This window comes from Callionymus lyra, chromosome 16 (assembly GCF_982586985.1).
Source record: "Callionymus lyra chromosome 16, fCalLyr1.hap1.1, whole genome shotgun sequence".
Lineage (NCBI taxonomy): Eukaryota > Metazoa > Chordata > Actinopteri > Syngnathiformes > Callionymidae > Callionymus > Callionymus lyra.
The window spans coordinates 12,287,287-12,300,933 of record NC_141833.1 but is presented as its reverse complement, the minus strand read 5'-3'; positions in this window follow the sequence as shown (position 1 = coordinate 12,300,933).

Below are 13,647 nucleotides of genomic sequence, written 5' to 3'. Positions count from 1 at the left end.
GGACAGATAGTCAATATGTATACAGTTCTGTGCACATGTTTTGTCAACAATGGGCGAGAAGAGGGTTTAAAACAACTACAGGAAGAGAAGTAGCTCACAAAGAGTCACTCGTAAAATTGTTGCATGCCATCCAACTACCAAAGAAGTTGGCAATATGTAAATCTGAAGCACATTTAACAGGAAATGATACAGTCACTATTGGAAATACTGTAGACTGGCTGCAAAAGATGCAGCACATAAAAGCCCACAAGTTGGAACAATGCTTGCGCAGAAAACCACATCCTCACAAGAAACACCTGTAAAAGAAAACAAAGTGTTAATAAGCAGACAACAAAACGCACCTCACACAGAGAAGACATATTGGGGAAAACAAGGTGCTGAAACAAATTCGAAAGGTCTGAGTACACTATCAGATGGGAAACCGTGGTTATCAAAGTCCATGTTCGAATGGGCAGCAAAATTGAGTCATGGTTTGAGCCATGTCTCAACAGGAGGGATGGTAGCCCCAGTAAAACAGCATTACCACGTTCAAGGGTTCACTCTATATTCAAAAAATTGTTGTCACAAGTGCCTTATTTGCATAAAGAACAATGCACAAGGGTATTTAAGACCCAAACGGGGAAAGTTCCCAGAACCACCAGAACCATTTCACACAATACACATGGATTACATTGAATTGAACAAAGCACAATAGGAAACAATATTGTTTGGTAATCATTGATGTGTTTTCAAGATGGGTAGAAACTTTTCCAACAGCACATGCTGATGCAAAGACAGTTGTTAAAGCACTGTGTGGTCGAATTATTCCTACATTTGGTATTCCATCGCTCATTCGAAGCGACAATGGTTCACATTTTCTTAACAAAGCTGTAACCAAAGTTGGTGAACTCCTGAACATTGATTTGAAACGACATTGTGTATACCACCCCCAGTCCACAGGACTGGTTGAAAGAACCAATGGTACTGTGAAATCGAGACTTGTGAAAACAATGAGAGAAACAAAAAGACAATGGTCAGATTGTGTTGGTCTCGTTGAAATTGGTATGAGAATTGTACTAGCTGAAGGGAAAACATTGTCTCCATTTGAAATCATACACGGTAGACCTTATACCTTACCTGATCTTGCACCCAAAGGTCAGAGTATAACAGGAGGGTCAATTCCAGCACACATGAAAAGACTGTATGAACAGAGAGACGTTCGTAAGCACAATGATCTGCCAGTTTGTTCTGACCCCACAGACTTTCCAGGTGCAAATTGGAGACTTGGTGTTTCTAAAAGGGCTGCGACGACTCAAGTGGGACAGTGAACGTTGGGACGGTCCTCACGAGGTGGTGGCTGTCAGTCCAACAGCGGTAAAGGTCGACGGCCGGACCGGTTGGATTCATCAATCCCAGTGCAAACTTCGACGACTGCCTCCTGGTCCTGACGGTTCCGGAGCCCCTGCCACGTTTCAACAAGCCAAAAAGACAGAGTGATAAAGGTCCTCTGCTGAGCCCGGCAGCCTTGTCACTCCAACGAAAGACCACAGCGCCCCCTCCCGAATTTCAACTAGTCAAAAAGACCACAGCGCCCCCTCCCGAATTTCAACTTGTCAAAAAGACGGACGAGTGAGGAAAGGTTTTTGCTGAGCCCGGCAGCCTTGCCCTTCACTCCAACGGATCAGACGAGAGTTTATCCGCGGTAAACGCACACTCTTGAGGAGAATGATGGACCAATCAGAGAGACTTCTTCGTTCCAGATGGGTGAGAAACTTTGGACAATGTATGATTGTATGTACTATGATTGTGGGAACGGTATTAGTCTTTTTGTGGGCATTATACATCTTAGAGTGGGGTCCACCTAATTCTAAGGTAGTAGAACGAAACTTCAATCAAACTACACGTTCGGTAGCTGGAAAAATGTAATCCTAACTATTGCCGGTATAATTATGGCTATTATCTCATTTTTATTTTTTATAGTAGCATGTGGTATTCCTTGTTTGCGTATAATGATGGCTAAAATGATGGACGCAGTTAGCGTCAAGGTAGCCGCTCATGTCACTATAGCCATGGCACAATACGAGTTGGTGCCACTTGAAGACAACTCAGAATGCGAAGTCTAAAATGTATCGATGATATTCCAGTTTATTTTGACGCTGTAACTGAAAAGTCTACCAAGGCAGAGGTTATGAGCCGAGTGTTTTACAAATCGGAAATGTCGGGAAATGTTGTATATATATGTAATGGAAATGTTGGCTTCTTGCTGGGAAAGGGTTTCTATCTTCTTTTTGCCCCCAGGAAGGGTTTTTGGGGATAGTTTTCTTCCCATTTCAGCAATAAGTTTTTAAAAAACACTGTTTAATATTGATAAACAGGAGGGAAATGTGAAAGAAATATTGCTTTATTACAATATTAATGTGTTTTAAACTGCTTACTACGTTATCACAATATTAATGTGATCGCTTCTTTGCCACAAATGCATATGTTCGAAACCACTGATTGCCTTAGCACAATGTGTATGTGTTTTGAAACTCCTCACAAGATATATCCCATCAGGGGTCAGCAAGGGCAAGTGAAGGAACAGGGAACGAGTTGGGAGGGGGAAGGTGAGAAAAAGCAGATAACTGTGGGATGCTCCCTAACCTTGAGTGTTATCTGTAAGACTGTTTTGAACTACTGATGCCGATGCTGTGATGTAACCTGCACAATGAATCTTACTAAGGACAAACTAAGTTGGGAGGGGGGATGAGCAGAGGAGACTGCTTTTGATGTAACCCTCCACAATGTGTTTTGATGTGAACAAACTGAATAAAAAGGGAGGAACGCAAGGCCTTTGTCGGACAGTCGGTGTGAACTAACTTCCGCGTTGGTTCAGGCTGTCTCCTCTCGAGTGAAGAACAATCTCTTACTGGTGTGAGTCTGAATCTTTTGCTATTGAACTGTTTTGTCTGTGAAACATTGTGAACAGTTTTTCTGACAGGCTTCAGAAAACAACATTTTCAACATTTAGTCAACATTTATTTGCGTTCACATGATCCGCCTGATGAAAAACTATGGTTTAAAGACATTATTGCCCGATTTCAGAGACGTTGACTTTTAGCCCTTTTTTCAACCCCCGGGGTCAAGAAATCTCAAAATTTCAACTTTTTTTGAGGCTTCAGAAAACAACATTTTCAACATTTAGGCAACATTTATTTGCATACACATGATCCGCCTGATGAAAAACTATGGTTTAAAAACATTATTGCCCGATTTCAGAGACGTTGACTTTTAGCCCTTTTTTCAACCCCCGGGGTCAAGAAATGTCAAAATGTCCAATTTTTTTGAGGCTTCAGAAAACAACATTTTCAACATTTAGGCAACATTTATTTGTGTTCACATGATCCGCCTGATGATAAACTATGGTTTAAAGACATTATTGCCCGATTTCAGAGACGTTGACTTTTAGCCCTTTTTTCAACCCCCGGGGTTAATAAATCTCAAAATGTCAACTTTTTTTGAGGCTTCAGAAAACAACATTTTCAACATTTAGGCAACATTTATTTGCGTTCACATGATCCGCCTGATGATAAACAATGGTTTAAAGACATTATTGTCCGATTTCAGAGACGTTGACTTTTAGCCCTTTTTTCAACCCCCGGGGTCAAGAAATGTCAGAATTTCAATTTTTTTGAGGCTTCAGAAAACAACATTTTCAACATTTAGGCAACATTTATTTGCGTTCACATCATCCGCCTGATGACAAACTATGGTTTAAAGACATTATTGCCCGATTTCAGAGACGTTGACTTTTAGCCCTTTTTTCAACCCCCGGGGTCAATAAATCTCAAAATGTCAACTTTTTTTGAGGCTTCAGAAAACAACATTTTCAACATTTAGGCAACATTTATTTGCGTTCACATGATCCGCCTGATGATAAACTATGGTTTAAAGACATTATTGCCCGATTTCAGAGACGTTGACTTTTAGCACTTTTTTCAAGCCAAGAAATGTCAGAATTTCAATTTTTTTTGAGGCTTCAGAAAACAACATTTTCCTCATTTAGGCAACATTTATTTGCGTTCACATGATCCGCCTGATGATAAACTATGGTTTAAAGACATTATTGCCCGATTTCAGAGACGTTGACTTTTAGCACTTTTTTCAAGCCAAGAAATGTCAGAATTTCAACTTTATTTGAGGCTTCAGAAAACAACATTTTCAACATTTAGGCAACATTTATTTGCGTTCACATGATCCGCCTGATGATAAACTATGGTTTAAAGACATTATTGCCCGATTTCAGAGACGTTGACTTTTTGCCCTTTTTTCAACCCCCGGGGTCAAGAAATCTCAAAATGTCAACTTTATTTGAGGCTTCAGAAAACAACATTTTCAACATTTAGGCAGCATTTATTTGCATTCACATGATCCGCCTGATGATAAGCTATGGTTTAAAGACATTATTGCCTGATTTCAGAGACGTTGACTTTTTGCCCTTTTTTCAACCCCCGGGGTCAAGAAATCTCAAAATGTCAACTTTTTTTGAGGCTTCAGAAAACAACATTTTCCACATTTAGGCAACATTTATTTGCGTTCACATGATCCGCCTGATGATAAACTATGGTTTAAAGACATTATTGCCCGATTTCAGAGACGTTGACTTTTAGCCCTTTTTTCAACCCCCGGGGGTCAATAAATCTCAAAATGTCAACTTTTTTTGAGGCTTCAGAAAACAACATTTTCAACATTTAGGCAACATTTATTTGCGTTCACATGATCCGCCTGATGATAAACTATGGTTTAAAGACATTATTGCCCGATTTCAGAGACGTTGACTTTTAGCCCTTTTTTCAACCCCCGGGGTCAAGAAATCTCAAAATGTCAACTTTATTTGAGGCTTCAGAAAACAACATTTTCAACATTTAGGCAACATTTATTTGCATTCACATGATCCGCCTGATGATAAACTATGGTTTAAAGACATTATTGCCCGATTTCAGAGACGTTGACTTTTTGCCCTTTTTTCAACCCCCGGGGTCAAGAAATCTCAAAATGTCAACTTTTTTTGAGGCTTCAGAAAACAACATTTTCAACATTTAGGCAACATTTATTTGCGTTCACATGATCCGCCTGATGATAAACTATGGTTTAAAGACATTATTGCCCGATTTCAGAGACGTTGACTTTTTGCCCTTTTTTCAACCCCCGGGGTCAAGAAATCTCAAAATGTCAACTTTATTTGAGGCTTCAGAAAACAACATTTTCAACATTTAGGCAGCATTTATTTGCATTCACATGATCCGCCTGATGATAAACTATGGTTTAAAGACATTATTGCCTGATTTCAGAGACGTTGACTTTTTGCCCTTTTTTCAACCCCCGGGGTCAAGAAATCTCAAAATGTCAACTTTATTTGAGGCTTCAGAAAACAACATTTTCAACATTTAGGCAACATTTATTTGCATTCACATGATCCGCCTGATGATAAACTATGGTTTAAAGACATTATTGCCCGATTTCAGAGACGTTGACTTTTAGCCCTTTTTTCAAACCCCGGGGTCAAGAAATGTCAAAATGTCAACTTTTTTTGAGGCTTCAGAAAACAACATTTTCAACATTTAGGCAACATTTATTTGCGTACACATGATCCGCCTGATGATAAACTATGGTTTAAAGACATTATTACCCGATTTCAGAGACGTTGACTTTTAGCCCTTTTTTCAACACCCGGGGTCAAGAAATCTCAAAATGTGAACTTTTTTTGAGGCTTCAGAAAACAACATTTTCCACATTTAGGCAACATTTATTTGCGTTCACATGATCCGCCTGATGATAAACTATGGTTTAAAGACATTATTGCCCGATTTCAGAGACGTTGACTTTTAGCACTTTTTTCAACCCCCGGGGTCAAGAAATCTCAAAATGTCAACTTTTTTTGAGGCTTCAGAAAACAACATTTTCCACATTTAGGCAACATTTATTTGCGTTCACATGATCCGCCTGATGATAAATTATGGTTTAAAGCGTTATTGCCCGATTTCAGAGACGTTGACTTTTAGCCCTTTTTTCAACCCCCGGGGTCAAGAAATGTCAAAATGTCAACTTTTTTTGAGGCTTCAGAAAACAACATTTTCCACATTTAGGCAACATTTATTTGCGTTCACATGATCCGCCTGATGATAAACTATGGTTTAAAGACATTATTGCCCGATTTCAGAGACGTTGACTTTTTGCCCTTTTTTCAACCCCCGGGGTCAAGAAATCTCAAAATGTCAACCTTTTTTGAGGCTTCAGAAAACAACATTTTCAACATTTAGGCAACATTTATTTGCGTTCACATGATCCGCCTGATGATAAACTATGGTTTAAAGACATTATTGCCCGATTTCAGAGACGTTGACTTTTTGCCCTTTTTTCAACCCCCGGGGTCAAGAAATCTCAAAATGTCAACTTTATTTGAGGCTTCAGAAAACAACATTTTCAACATTTAGGCAGCATTTATTTGCATTCACATGATCCGCCTGATGATAAGCTATGGTTTAAAGACATTATTGCCCGATTTCAGAGACGTTGACTTTTTGCCCTTTTTTCAACCCCCGGGGTCAAGAAATCTCAAAATGTCAACCTTTTTTGAGGCTTCAGAAAACAACATTTTCAACATTTAGGCAACATTTATTTGCGTTCACATGATCCGCCTGATGATAAACTATGGTTTAAAGACATTATTGCCCGATTTCAGAGACGTTGACTTTTAGCACTTTTTTCAACCCCCGGGGTCAAGAAATCTCAAAATGTCAACTTTATTTGAGGCTTCAGAAAACAACATTTTCAACATTTAGGCAGCATTTATTTGCATTCACATGATCCGCCTGATGATAAACTATGGTTTAAAGACATTATTGCCTGATTTCAGAGACGTTGACTTTTTGCCCTTTTTTCAACCCCCGGGGTCAAGAAATCTCAAAATGTCAACTTTATTTGAGGCTTCAGAAAACAACATTTTCAACATTTAGGCAACATTTATTTGCATTCACATGATCCGCCTGATGATAAACTATGGTTTAAAGACATTATTGCCCGATTTCAGAGACGTTGACTTTTAGCCCTTTTTTCAAACCCCGGGGTCAAGAAATGTCAAAATGTCAACTTTTTTTGAGGCTTCAGAAAACAACATTTTCAACATTTAGGCAACATTTATTTGCGTTCACATGATCCGCCTGATGATAAACTATGGTTTAAAGACATTATTGCCCGATTTCAGAGACGTTGACTTTTAGCCCTTTTTTCAACCCCCGGGGTCAAGATATCTCAAAATGTCAACTTTTTTTGAGGCTTCAGAAAACAACATTTTCAACATTTAGGCAACATTTATTTGCGTTCACATGATCCGCCTGATGATAAACTATGGTTTAAAGACATTATTGCCCGATTTCAGAGACGTTGACTTTTTGCCCTTTTTTCAACCCCCGGGGTCAAGAAATCTCAAAATGTCAACTTTTTTTGAGGCTTCAGAAAACAACATTTTCAACATTTAGGCAACATTTATTTGCGTTCACATGATCCGCCTGATGATAAACTATGGTTTAAAGACATTATTGCCCGATTTCAGAGACGTTGACTTTTAGCCCTTTTTTCAACCCCCGGGGTCAAGAAATCTCAAAATGTCAACTTTTTTTGAGGCTTCAGAAAACAACATTTTCAACATTTAGGCAGCATTTATTTGCATTCACATGATCCGCCTGATGATAAACTATGGTTTAAAGACATTATTGCCCGATTTCAGAGACGTTAACTTTTTGCCCTTTTTTCAACCCCCGGGGTCAAGAAATCTCAAAATGTCAACTTTATTTGAGGCTTCAGAAAACAACATTTTCAACATTTAGGCAGCATTTATTTGCATTCACATGATCCGCCTGATGATAAACTATGGTTTAAAGACATTATTGCCTGATTTCAGAGACGTTGATTTTTAGCCCTTTTTTCAAACCCCGGGGTCAAGAAATGTCAAAATGTCAACTTTTTTTGAGGCTTCAGAAAACAACATTTTCAACATTTAGGCAACATTTATTTGCGTACACATGATCCGCCTGATGATAAACTACGGTTTAAAGACATTATTACCCGATTTCAGAGACGTTGACTTTTAGCCCTTTTTTCAACACCCGGGGTCAAGAAATCTCAAAATGTGAACTTTTTTTGAGGCTTCAGAAAACAACATTTTCAACATTTAGGCAACATTTATTTGCGTTCACATGATCCGCCTGATGATAAACTATGGTTTAAAGACATTATTGCCCGATTTCAGAGACGTTGACTTTTAGCACTTTTTTCAACCCCCGGGGTCAAGAAATGTCAAAATGTCAACTTTTTTTGAGGCTTCAGAAAACAACATTTTCCACATTTAGGCAACATTTATTTGCGTTCACATGATCCGCCTGATGATAAACTATGGTTTAAAGCGTTATTGCCCGATTTCAGAGACGTTGACTTTTAGCCCTTTTTTCAACCCCCGGGGTCAAGAAATGTCAAAATGTCAACTTTTTTTGAGGCTTCAGAAAACAACATTTTCCACATTTAGGCAACATTTATTTGCGTTCACATGATCCGCCTGATGATAAACTATGGTTTAAAGACATTATTGCCCGATTTCAGAGACGTTGACTTTTTGCCCTTTTTTCAACCCCCGGGGTCAAGAAATCTCAAAATGTCAACCTTTTTTGAGGCTTCAGAAAACAACATTTTCAACATTTAGGCAACATTTATTTGCGTTCACATGATCCGCCTGATGATAAACTATGGTTTAAAGACATTATTGCCCGATTTCAGAGACGTTGACTTTTTGCCCTTTTTTCAACCCCCGGGGTCAAGAAATCTCAAAATGTCAACTTTATTTGAGGCTTCAGAAAACAACATTTTCAACATTTAGGCAGCATTTATTTGCATTCACATGATCCGCCTGATGATAAGCTATGGTTTAAAGACATTATTGCCCGATTTCAGAGACGTTGACTTTTTGCCCTTTTTTCAAACCCCGGGGTCAAGAAATCTCAAAATGTCAACCTTTTTTGAGGCTTCAGAAAACAACATTTTCAACATTTAGGCAACATTTATTTGCGTTCACATGATCCGCCTGATGATAAACTATGGTTTAAAGACATTATTGCCCGATTTCAGAGACGTTGACTTTTTGCCCTTTTTTCAACCCCCGGGGTCAAGAAATCTCAAAATGTCAACTTTATTTGAGGCTTCAGAAAACAACATTTTCAACATTTAGGCAGCATTTATTTGAATTCACATGATCCGCCTGATGATAAGCTATGGTTTAAAGACATTATTGCCCGATTTCAGAGACGTTGACTTTTTGCCCTTTTTTCAACCCCCGGGGTCAAGAAATCTCAAAATGTCAACTTTATTTGAGGCTTCAGAAAACAACATTTTCAACATTTAGGCAGCATTTATTTGCATTCACATGATCCGCCTGATGATAAACTATGGTTTAAAGACATTATTGCCTGATTTCAGAGACGTTGACTTTTTGCCCTTTTTTCAACCCCCGGGGTCAAGAAATCTCAAAATGTCAACTTTATTTGAGGCTTCAGAAAACAACATTTTCAACATTTAGGCAACATTTATTTGCATTCACATGATCCGCCTGATGATAAACTATGGTTTAAAGACATTATTGCCCGATTTCAGAGACGTTGACTTTTTGCCCTTTTTTCAACCCCCGGGGTCAAGAAATCTCAAAATGTCAACTTTATTTGAGGCTTCAGAAAACAACATTTTCAACATTTAGGCAGCATTTATTTGCATTCACATGATCCGCCTGATGATAAGCTATGGTTTAAAGACATTATTGCCCGATTTCAGAGACGTTGACTTTTTGCCCTTTTTTCAAACCCCGGGGTCAAGAAATCTCAAAATGTCAACCTTTTTTGAGGCTTCAGAAAACAACATTTTCAACATTTAGGCAACATTTATTTGCGTTCACATGATCCGCCTGATGATAAACTATGGTTTAAAGACATTATTGCCCGATTTCAGAGACGTTGACTTTTTGCCCTTTTTTCAACCCCCGGGGTCAAGAAATCTCAAAATGTCAACTTTATTTGAGGCTTCAGAAAACAACATTTTCAACATTTAGGCAGCATTTATTTGAATTCACATGATCCGCCTGATGATAAGCTATGGTTTAAAGACATTATTGCCCGATTTCAGAGACGTTGACTTTTTGCCCTTTTTTCAACCCCCGGGGTCAAGAAATCTCAAAATGTCAACTTTATTTGAGGCTTCAGAAAACAACATTTTCAACATTTAGGCAGCATTTATTTGCATTCACATGATCCGCCTGATGATAAACTATGGTTTAAAGACATTATTGCCTGATTTCAGAGACGTTGACTTTTTGCCCTTTTTTCAACCCCCGGGGTCAAGAAATCTCAAAATGTCAACTTTATTTGAGGCTTCAGAAAACAACATTTTCAACATTTAGGCAACATTTATTTGCATTCACATGATCCGCCTGATGATAAACTATGGTTTAAAGACATTATTGCCCGATTTCAGAGACGTTGACTTTTAGCCCTTTTTTCAAACCCCGGGGTCAAGAAATGTCAAAATGTCAACTTTTTTTGAGGCTTCAGAAAACAACATTTTCAACATTTAGGCAACATTTATTTGCGTTCACATGATCCGCCTGATGATAAACTATGGTTTAAAGACATTATTGCCCGATTTCAGAGACGTTGACTTTTAGCCCTTTTTTCAACCCCCGGGGTCAAGAAATCTCAAAATGTCAACTTTTTTTGAGGCTTCAGAAAACAACATTTTCAACATTTAGGCAACATTTATTTGCGTTCACATGATCCGCCTGATGATAAACTATGGTTTAAAGACATTATTGCCCGATTTCAGAGACGTTGACTTTTTGCCCTTTTTTCAACCCCCGGGGTCAAGAAATCTCAAAATGTCAACTTTTTTTGAGGCTTCAGAAAACAACATTTTCAACATTTAGGGAACATTTATTTGCGTTCACATGATCCGCCTGATGATAAACTATGGTTTAAAGACATTATTGCCCGATTTCAGAGACGTTGACTTTTAGCCCTTTTTTCAACCCCCGGGGTCAAGAAATCTCAAAATGTCAACTTTTTTTGAGGCTTCAGAAAACAACATTTTCAACATTTAGGCAGCATTTATTTGAATTCACATGATCCGCCTGATGATAAGCTATGGTTTAAAGACATTATTGCCCGATTTCAGAGACGTTGACTTTTTGCCCTTTTTTCAACCCCCGGGGTCAAGAAATCTCAAAATGTCAACTTTATTTGAGGCTTCAGAAAACAACATTTTCAACATTTAGGCAGCATTTATTTGCATTCACATGATCCGCCTGATGATAAACTATGGTTTAAAGACATTATTGCCTGATTTCAGAGACGTTGACTTTTTGCCCTTTTTTCAACCCCCGGGGTCAAGAAATCTCAAAATGTCAACTTTATTTGAGGCTTCAGAAAACAACATTTTCAACATTTAGGCAACATTTATTTGCATTCACATGATCCGCCTGATGATAAACTATGGTTTAAAGACATTATTGCCCGATTTCAGAGACGTTGACTTTTAGCCCTTTTTTCAAACCCCGGGGTCAAGAAATGTCAAAATGTCAACTTTTTTTGAGGCTTCAGAAAACAACATTTTCAACATTTAGGCAACATTTATTTGCGTTCACATGATCCGCCTGATGATAAACTATGGTTTAAAGACATTATTGCCCGATTTCAGAGACGTTGACTTTTAGCCCTTTTTTCAACCCCCGGGGTCAAGAAATCTCAAAATGTCAACTTTTTTTGAGGCTTCAGAAAACAACATTTTCAACATTTAGGCAACATTTATTTGCGTTCACATGATCCGCCTGATGATAAACTATGGTTTAAAGACATTATTGCCCGATTTCAGAGACGTTGACTTTTTGCCCTTTTTTCAACCCCCGGGGTCAAGAAATCTCAAAATGTCAACTTTTTTTGAGGCTTCAGAAAACAACATTTTCAACATTTAGGCAACATTTATTTGCGTTCACATGATCCGCCTGATGATAAACTATGGTTTAAAGACATTATTGCCCGATTTCAGAGACGTTGACTTTTAGCCCTTTTTTCAACCCCCGGGGTCAAGAAATCTCAAAATGTCAACTTTTTTTGAGGCTTCAGAAAACAACATTTTCAACATTTAGGCAGCATTTATTTGCATTCACATGATCCGCCTGATGATAAACTATGGTTTAAAGACATTATTGCCCGATTTCAGAGACGTTGACTTTTTGCCCTTTTTTCAACCCCCGGGGTCAAGAAATCTCAAAATGTCAACTTTATTTGAGGCTTCAGAAAACAACATTTTCAACATTTAGGCAGCATTTATTTGCATTCACATGATCCGCCTGATGATAAGCTATGGTTTAAAGACATTATTGCCCGATTTCAGAGACGTTGACTTTTTGCCCTTTTTTCAACCCCCGGGGTCAAGAAATCTCAAAATGTCAACCTTTTTTGAGGCTTCAGAAAACAACATTTTCAACATTTAGGCAACATTTATTTGCGTTCACATGATCCGCCTGATGATAAACTATGGTTTAAAGACATTATTGCCCGATTTCAGAGACGTTGACTTTTTGCCCTTTTTTCAACCACCGGGGTCAAGAAATCTCAAAATGTCAACTTTATTTGAGGCTTCAGAAAACAACATTTTCAACATTTAGGCAGCATTTATTTGCATTCACATGATCCGCCTGATGATAAGCTATGGTTTAAAGACATTATTGCCCGATTTCAGAGACGTTGACTTTTTGCCCTTTTTTCAACCCCCGGGGTCAAGAAATCTCAAAATGTCAACTTTATTTGAGGCTTCAGAAAACAACATTTTCAACATTTAGGCAGCATTTATTTGCATTCACATGATCCGCCTGATGATAAACTATGGTTTAAAGACATTATTGCCTGATTTCAGAGACGTTGACTTTTTGCCCTTTTTTCAACCCCCGGGGTCAAGAAATCTCAAAATGTCAACTTTATTTGAGGCTTCAGAAAACAACATTTTCAACATTTAGGCAACATTTATTTGCATTCACATGATCCGCCTGATGATAAACTATGGTTTAAAGACATTATTGCCCGATTTCAGAGACGTTGACTTTTAGCCCTTTTTTCAACCCCCGGGGTCAAGAAATCTCAAAATGTCAACTTTTTTTGAGGCTTCAGAAAACAACATTTTCAACATTTAGGCAACATTTATTTGCGTACACATGACCCGCCTGATGATAAACTATGGTTTAAAGACATTATTACCCGATTTCAGAGACGTTGACTTTTAGCCCTTTTTTCAACACCCGGGGTCAAGAAATCTCAAAATGTCAACTTTTTTTGAGGCTTCAGAAAACAACATTTTCCACATTTAGGCAACATTTATTTGCGTTCACATGATCCGCCTGATGATAAACTATGGTTTAAAGCGTTATTGCCCGATTTCAGAGACGTTGACTTTTAGCCCTTTTTTCAACCCCCGGGGTCAAGAAATGTCAAAATGTCAACTTTTTTTGAGGCTTCAGAAAACAACATTTTCCACATTTAAGCAACATTTATTTGCGTTCACATGATCCGCCTGATGATAAACTATGGTTTAAAGACATTATTG